Source organism: Erinaceus europaeus, chromosome 4 (genome assembly GCF_950295315.1).
Source record: "Erinaceus europaeus chromosome 4, mEriEur2.1, whole genome shotgun sequence".
In the NCBI taxonomy this organism is placed as follows: domain Eukaryota; kingdom Metazoa; phylum Chordata; class Mammalia; order Eulipotyphla; family Erinaceidae; genus Erinaceus; species Erinaceus europaeus.
In genome coordinates this window covers 48,991,032-48,999,132 of record NC_080165.1, presented here as the reverse complement: position 1 = coordinate 48,999,132, position 8,101 = coordinate 48,991,032, and the positions used below count along the sequence as shown (strand labels likewise).

At 38.7% G+C, this 8,101-nt stretch overlaps 1 long non-coding RNA gene across 1 annotated transcript; it reads left to right on the top strand.

Moving 5' to 3' along the window:
• The first annotated feature begins 4,160 nt into the window (after nucleotides 1-4,160).
• LOC132538279 (uncharacterized) lies at nucleotides 4,161-6,903 on the top strand. The gene is made up of 3 exons (XR_009549681.1): nucleotides 4,161-4,209; nucleotides 4,516-4,602; nucleotides 6,627-6,903. It is a non-coding gene; the product is annotated as an uncharacterized LOC132538279 (long non-coding RNA).
• Nucleotides 6,904-8,101: the final 1,198 nt, after the last annotated feature.

The window sequence follows — 8,101 nt, the reverse complement described above, 5'->3', positions numbered from 1 at the left end:
TCTGCGCTGAGGGTGATACTTCTTTTTTTTTTTTTTTTTTTTGTCACTGCACATTTGTAGAAGGAATTAGTGGTTCTCTTAAGCTGGTCTTCATGCTCTACCTTATTAGTGTTGGTTGATAGCTTCAAGAAATGAGGCTAGGCAGAAAAATTCTAGGGACCAAAACTAATGGAAAAACTTGTCTGGTGTGTAGCCGAGGGAGATGGAGCAGGGCAGTTTAACAGAGCCCCAGACAGTAATAAAGTTTAGTACTTAGCCACCGTCTCAGATTAGCATCATCTTACATGCTAAAGAACATGCAATAAATAGTCAAGTAATATCACACTTTTAAACTATTCTTCCAAGCATGAAAATTAATTCCATAAACAAAATATCTGAATTGGATTTTGAATATTTTTAATTAAATGGATTTTTATAAAGTGAACAGACACATGAAGCATTTACTCAGATAAAGATATAGAACATTACTATCACTTCAAGACATTCCAATAACTCTTAGTTTTTAATTACTACCATTCCCAGTATAACCTTTCTTCTTACTTGAACCATTATACATGTGTTTCACATTCTTTTTTGACACCAAGGTTATTGATGGGACTTATTGTTTGCATGACACCATCACTGTCCCTGGTGCCTGGTGGCTACCTTCTTTTCTCTCCTCTCCTCTCCTCTCCTCTCCTCTCCTCTCCTCTCCTCTCCTCTCCTCTCCTCTCCTCTCCTCTCCTCTCCTCTCCTCTCCTCTCCTCTCCTCTCCTCTCCTCTCCTCCCCTCCCCTCCCCTCCCCTCCCCCTTCCCCCCTCCCCTCCCTTCCCCTCCCCTCCACTCTCCTCTCCTTTCCTCTCTTCTCCTCTTCTCTTCTCTTTTCCTTTCCCTTCCCTTCCCTTCCCTTCCCTTCCCTTCCCTTCCCTTCCCTTCCCTTCCCTTCCCTTCCCTTCCCTTCCCTTCCCTTCCCTTCTTTCCTTCCTTCCTTCCTTCCTTCCTTCCTTCCTTCCTTCCTTCCTTCCTTCCTTCTTTCTTTCCTTCCTTTCTTTCTTCCTTCCTTCCTTTTTTTTTTTTTTTCATCTCTCTTTCTTTTCTAATGGAGACAGAAAGTAATAGGGAAAGAGAGAGAAAGGGAACCAAAACACTATTCCACCATTCATGAAGCTTCCTTTCTGCTGGTGGGGATCTGGGACTAGAACCTGGGTCCTATGAGCATGGTAATGTGTGTGCTCTATCACCTAACCCCATACTTTACATATTTGCACTTTATATTATTTATATCATACATGAATGCTTTTTATGTTTGGTTCATTTTGTTAACTATCATGTCTATGGGTTTGTCCATGGTATTGAAGAATTTGTTCATTCCCATTGCTGTATATATGAATATCTCATTGTAGTAATATGCCATATAAAAGTATCCATTGTTCAACTTGTTGATTTATCTATTCATTGCCCAGGCTTCATGCTCTGGGAAATTTTTCCAGAGAGAAAAAAAAAAAAAGAGATAATGAGAAGGAAGGGGGGGGGGGAGGATACCACAGTGCTGAAACTCCTTTCAATGCAGTGGGGTCAGATTTAAAGTTGGTATTGTACTCTTGATAAATGCTTAACTTGTTTTAATTTGGGATCATCACAAATAATGCTTCTATGAATAGTTCTGCACCTAGATTTTGATGTACAGATTTCTGTTGGGTAAACACTTAAAAGTGAAATGGTTAATTATAGGGTTAATGTGTGCTTACATTTAGTAAAATAATGACAGTTTTTCAGTGTTTTGGGTTTAAACGTCTATTCATTATATATGAAACTCCTCTTTCCATAAATCTTCCCAGACAAAAGTTTCTAGTTTAAAAATCATAAATAATAAACTTTGTTTTAGACCTCTAGTCATTGTATATTGGTATATCATTATGTATTATATTTTTATTTTCCAGGCTGCTAATGATTTTGAATAACTTTCATGTATATAAGTAGACCTTTGGGCTTATCATTTTTGTAAAGTTTCTGCTTAAGTCTTTGGCCTATTTATTTTTAGTTTACCTTTCAAAATATCAATTATAATTGCTATTTATATATCCTGGATGTAAATTGTCTGACTTGTGTACTTCAAATATTTTCTCCTAGTCCATAGTTTGAATTTTCATCTTTTAAGAGATTGATAGAACAAAAAGTTTAATTGTGGTGGTGGAGGTAGTGTGTGTGTGTGTGTGTGTGTGTGTGTGTGTGTGTGTGTGTGTGTGTATGTGTGTTTGTGTGCTATAAATGGGGTCTTGTACATGTCACTCCACCACTCTTAGGCCAACTTTTTCATTCAAGGAGAGACACTGAAGTCCTAGAGCTTCCCCAGGTGCCATGATACTCTTTGTGGTGTTGTGATTTGAACCTAGACCATGAACATAATAAACTATATACCCTACCGGGTAAGTTATCTCCTGACCTAGTTGACAAATTTTATGAAGTAGAACTTAATAAATGTTTGTATTAGTACTTTCTTGTACTTGTAATTGTTAGCATACAAATTCAAATATATCTGCGATCAATTTAAGTTGGAAGAACTAGCATAGATTGACAAAATAGACTAGGTACATTAGAAAATTTAAAAAGTAAAATACATCAGTGGAATCTTTTTTTTCCAAATGAGCTAAACACTTAATAGATAGCAATAGTATAGATGAAGCAGTTAAAGAAGGAAGAGGGCATATTGACCCCTATTTCAACTTCCTGGTTCCTTCCTAGTAGACTCATTTAGGAAGAAGACAATAACAAGAGGGCAACGGCACATAATCAGAGATTTTACAAACTGCTAAATCAAAAGAGACTGTGAAATTCCCGCCTGGGGAAGCTAACAGTGAGATTAAGTGGATTAGTCTACTGTACAGGAATTTGGGGAATGTGGGTTACATGTGCTTTTGTTGTGGATTACTCAGCAGTTACATTATGGTTTTACATCTCAGATAAACATATGTGGAATGTGCCCTTTCACAAACCAGCAAGAAAGAGCAGCTTGTGGCATGCGGCTTTCCCCTCACCACACTGGCTGATTTCAGGAGGTGGCAGACACTGACATTTTATGAGGGGGTTTCTACAGAAAAATGTTGGAAAGGAAAAGGCAACTAAGCTAATCACACCCATAAATAATGTTTACGTTTGGAGAGTGGTTTACAGTAGTAGAAGAAGGAAAAAAAGGTGCTGAATTTAGAAGTCCTGGCATCAGCCTTTGCAAAGAAGAAACCTTTCTGACAGCACAACTCTCAGGCTTTGGAGGAAACTGATCTGAACACGGTCATGAAGACTTTTTTACATTTTCTGTTCCTTTTGGTGGTAACTATACCAGTGGTGATGTGTGGAACTAGATGCACAAACTATACAAATTGCTTGTTTCCAGAAATATGCATCCAAGTTCCAAAAATGTTGACACACTAGATAGATAAGTGTACAAACTGACCCACTAGAGTTAACAGTTTCCATCAGCGGTTTATAATAAATAATGAAATTGCCCCTAGGAAGTATAAAGCCAGTGACATAGTACCTGTCCCTCAGCTCTAAATGAAACACCAAATAACCTACTTTGAACAGTCATATGTTCATAGTATTTGGGAATTAGCTGCTCAATATAATAAGTACTACTGAATTTTCCATCTCCATGCAGATAAAGAGCAACTGCCACAAAAAAAAAAAAAAAAAATTAATAATAACAACAACAGTAAGAGTAGTGAAAAAGAGAGAGGACCCATTTTTTGTGTTACATCTTTAAAATGTTACAGGTTAAAATGAACTTAAAGGGTTTAAACAACAGCAATTAAAATCTTTCCATTTCTGTTTTCCAAGACTACAGCTGAGAAAACGGGGCCTAAGAACCATACGGTGCTAGCCTTGCTAATAACGCTCTGTGAAAAATCTCATTAATTCAGTCTGGCTCTTCAGATCAGCTGCTAAATCCTTGTATTGTCACTCATCCTCTGGCCTTTTCAGGATTTCCATAGCCTAACTAGCAGTATCTCCATGGAAACCAAGCAGTCCTGCTTTGCACATCCCGGAACTTTTTGTTCCTGACAAAGCTTGACAAATCACATGCAGCATGGAGAGTTTAACACAGCGAACTAAATCCTGACCCACACTTAGAAATGATAAACCCGAGCATACCAGCTTTATTATAAATGATTTCCTTACAAGATACTTAACCAAACCAGTGAAATGTTGAACCAGACAAGTTTCAAGAACCAGGTGTAGTGTGTGTGTGTGTGTGGGGGGGGGGGGGGGGGGGGGTCAACAAGGGTGGAAGAAGGAAGGCAAATAAATAAATATATTGATCGATATGAACCCCAGGCATGTTCAGCTATAGGTTTTGAGATCCTTTTTGCAGTCAATTGAGTTAAATTGAAAGTAAGCAAATCAAAGAAAAAGACAAGAAAAATAAAGAAATGTATGAAGTTTCTGTCTTTTCCCAAGCCAGAGAGTGTCCTTCCTTTCTATTCTGAGACAGAGTAGGAAATCATAAATCCATTTCCTTATTTTCCCTCATCCAAGCAGAGGATAGACTGGGGAATCTATCAAGTCTCAGTGTCTGGCAAACCAATTCCTGACTCTACAGTCCAGTTCTCTTGAATTGGGATAAAGGTAAGACTCTAGAAAAAGTAAAGACTAGAAAATGGAAATGGTCTCGCTGGAAGAAGAGTCTGAATTCCTTCAAAATGGGCAACAAAAGGACAAAGGTTCCAGTGTCTCACACTTTATTGTTTACCTGGAAAAACTCCCCTCTCCTCCCATGGCAGGCTTTCTGTTCAGGTGAGAACACATGGGAAGTATAGCCCATAGAGGGTGCTATTCACAGAAAACAGAAAGAGCTGAAGGAAGCAAGAAACATGCATGGGATGTGGCAGCTAGAACCTGGCAAGGCTGAGAACACACATGTATGCTTGCCTTTAGTTTTAGCTTTTTCATAGGAGTGGGTGTCATGATTTAGAAAGTGTTCTCAGCTATAGACTGGCTCAAGGGTGGTGCAGGACAAAGTGAAGAAGCAGTGAACTCTATTGGAAACATGCACTATCTCTGGGTCTTTGTTGCTTTTCCTGTCCCTAATGATGTTTATTTGCTGAGGGCAAATGGAGACAAGGATATCCAAGGATCCATAGTTGGGGAGAATCAGGAGACTGAGTGGCACCATCCTCATTAGTCTCTTTTCCTTTGTCATCTTTGCAATACAACAGACCAGCAATGGTGAGCCTGACAGGAAAAGGCAAGGGAGTGGAAGGAAGGTAGTCAAAGGATCCTCTCCAGTAATGATGCAAGGTTTCCCTACAAGTTTTAGACTTGATTTGATCACTTTGGTCTAAGTCATATCTTTACTTGTCACAGAGGAATGTTTAAACATCTAAGAAAAGACTTTCGCTCATTGGTTCATGTTGACTTTGAGACTGGCTATGTCTTAGATATACCATGATGCCTGAGTGTTGGGAATGCTTTGTCTTAACAAACCAGACAGCACTAGGTTGACCTGTGTTGGGAGCAGTGACTAAAATGTCACGAGTGACTGAGTGACCAGCTCAGCTGGTTAAATGCAGGACTCCTATGCCTAGCCTCTCTCCTTCCTCTCTCATGTGAGACTTTCATATAAAATAAATGAAAGAGATCTTAAAAAATAAAATATACCCTCACTACCAAAAAATGGCTAGAATAAAACTACTGATATTTACAGTAATGACTAATTCTTGACACATTGTACATTGTTATATAATCTTTGCTGATTAACTGAATTGGTATCTATACGAATTCTCTCTGATTCTCCAAAGCTACATGAAATGAGGCTTTTTCTCATTTCAGTGTTCAGTGAGCTTTACTGCACTTTTTACCTGTAAAAATTGAGTCTCATATAATAACAATAATAATAATAGATAATTCTTATCAAATGCACATATTAACTCCTTTAATTCCCATAATCACTATCTGGGGATAAGATAATTAATACGTTTATGATATTAACTTCATTTTATCAGTGGAAACACTGAGACACAGAAAATTTAACTAACTTGCTCAAGGTCGTAGAACTGGTTAATTGTGGAGCTGGGTCTGCCCTTACATTGTGAATATTATTTGCCCAAGTGAGAACAATTGGTTAGTTATCACTGACAATTATTTAACATTTGCTGTATGTCAGACAACATATAGGTCTTACTTCATCTGTATAATTTCATTCATTCTTTACAAGTTGTACTGAGGTAGATACTTCTATATGTATCAACTAAGATACAGAGAGACTAAATGGATAAAAAAAAGTCACACAGTAAATGACAGATTTAAGCCAAAGCAGCATGACTCTCAAAGGTTCTGTCAGCCAGGATCTCTGTTGCTCTAATTATCATTGGAAAGATGGACAATAACTGTACAAGGGACCATTATTCCAAGCAAACTGGTTTTTCCCTGACTTAGACACTCAACCTATCAGACAAATTATTTGGTATTATTTCTTTCCTCAAAAGACTGCCTTTTAGATTATCTACTTTAAAAGTATCCAAATCAAGTCCCAGGAATAGGACTGTAGCAAGAACTAAAGAAATGTCCTTCCTTCTAAGCTTTTGAAGTCATACCAAAGCATACACAGCTGCTTCGGCCCTCAACCCCATATTTCTCCCCATTTCTCCTAGGGAGTCCAAGATCATAAAGGTGTTGCCCCGCATCCTGCACACAGGCCGGCAGTGAGTTCAGCTGAGTCTAGCTCTTGGCATGAACTCTGGAAGAGTAGACAGCACTCATTGGATAGAAGGACACTGCCAATGCAGAGAGAACTAAAATTAGACCTACCAGCTGTGTTTTGGTTTTACAGACACGTGTGTGTCTGCTCGATTCTTGAGCTTGCCGAGTGTTGAAATATATATGTAAAACTTGTTCTCTGAAGTATACAAGGGAAGCGTGGAATTCTTACACCTTTTCTTTGATGTGTTGTTTCTCTTCTGAGGCCCCAGTTTCTTTACTGTTCAAGGAATGGCATTTCCTCCCTGTTCATTTTCTCTCATATGCTGCTGCCTCCAAAGAACATGTTCATCCTTCAGAAACAACCGGCCTCTTTGAGAATTGTCCCCAACCCCATCCTATTCTCGGTCCAGGCTCTTTGCTTCCTGGGTTACAGCATCTTTTGGATTATGCAGGTCACTAGACTTAACATCTAGCATCCAATTCTGAACGAACTCAAGATGACCCAACAATTAGGTCTGTGTGAGAGGCTTTTAAGGCCAACCAGATAGTATAGCGGATGTGGCTGGCAGTCTTAAGACCATCACCTGGGCCACTGTAATAAGCCAGTGAAATTCCAGTTGCTATCTGATGTGTCCTCATCCACACACAGGTGTTGGTGAAACCTGGGGAATTTGAGCCTTGGGTTTAGCTCATGTTGAATATCCAGATGAATACTATCTTTTATAGTTAGGATCTTACTATATCACATGCCCATATATTCATGGCATCTTTAAAAGGAAGTTTTTATTATTATTAGAAGTATAAATTTCTTTGTGACTTGGATAAGAGCATTGTGCTTTGCTCAAAAAGGCAAAGAAAAATCAGATAACTAAACCCAAGGATCAGGGGTGAAGTGTGGTGAATTGTTTCTTCTCTTTTGTTCAGATCAGTACTAATGAACTTTGACAGGTATGAATGAGCTTTAGAAGTTCTTCAGAGGCCAGGTGGTGGCTCACCGAGTTGAGAGTTGGTGTTATAATGCACAAAGATCTGGGTTCAAGCCCCCAGTCCCCATCTGCAGGGCAGGGGATGGAGGAGTTTTGTGAGCAGAGAAGCAGTGCTACAAGTACTGTTCTCTCTTCTTCTCTAACCCTTCCCTCTGGAATACTCTTTGCTTCTATCCAATAAATAAAATATTAAAAAAGTTCTCCAAATTTAATTTAAGTGCCTTGACCATGGACAAGTTTCCACATACAGATCTTAAAATGTTCACTGTAAAAGGTTTTCATGAAGGCTATAATGTTTCCTTTAGAACTTTACTTACTTTCTGTCCAAGCTAAAAGCTAACATGCTCCAAACACTCTCTGCCTCTCGGATGCTTAGTTTCCTTCTCACTACATCCTTCTATGAGTCCTTCTCAGCAAACTTAACTGTTAGATCAAATTAA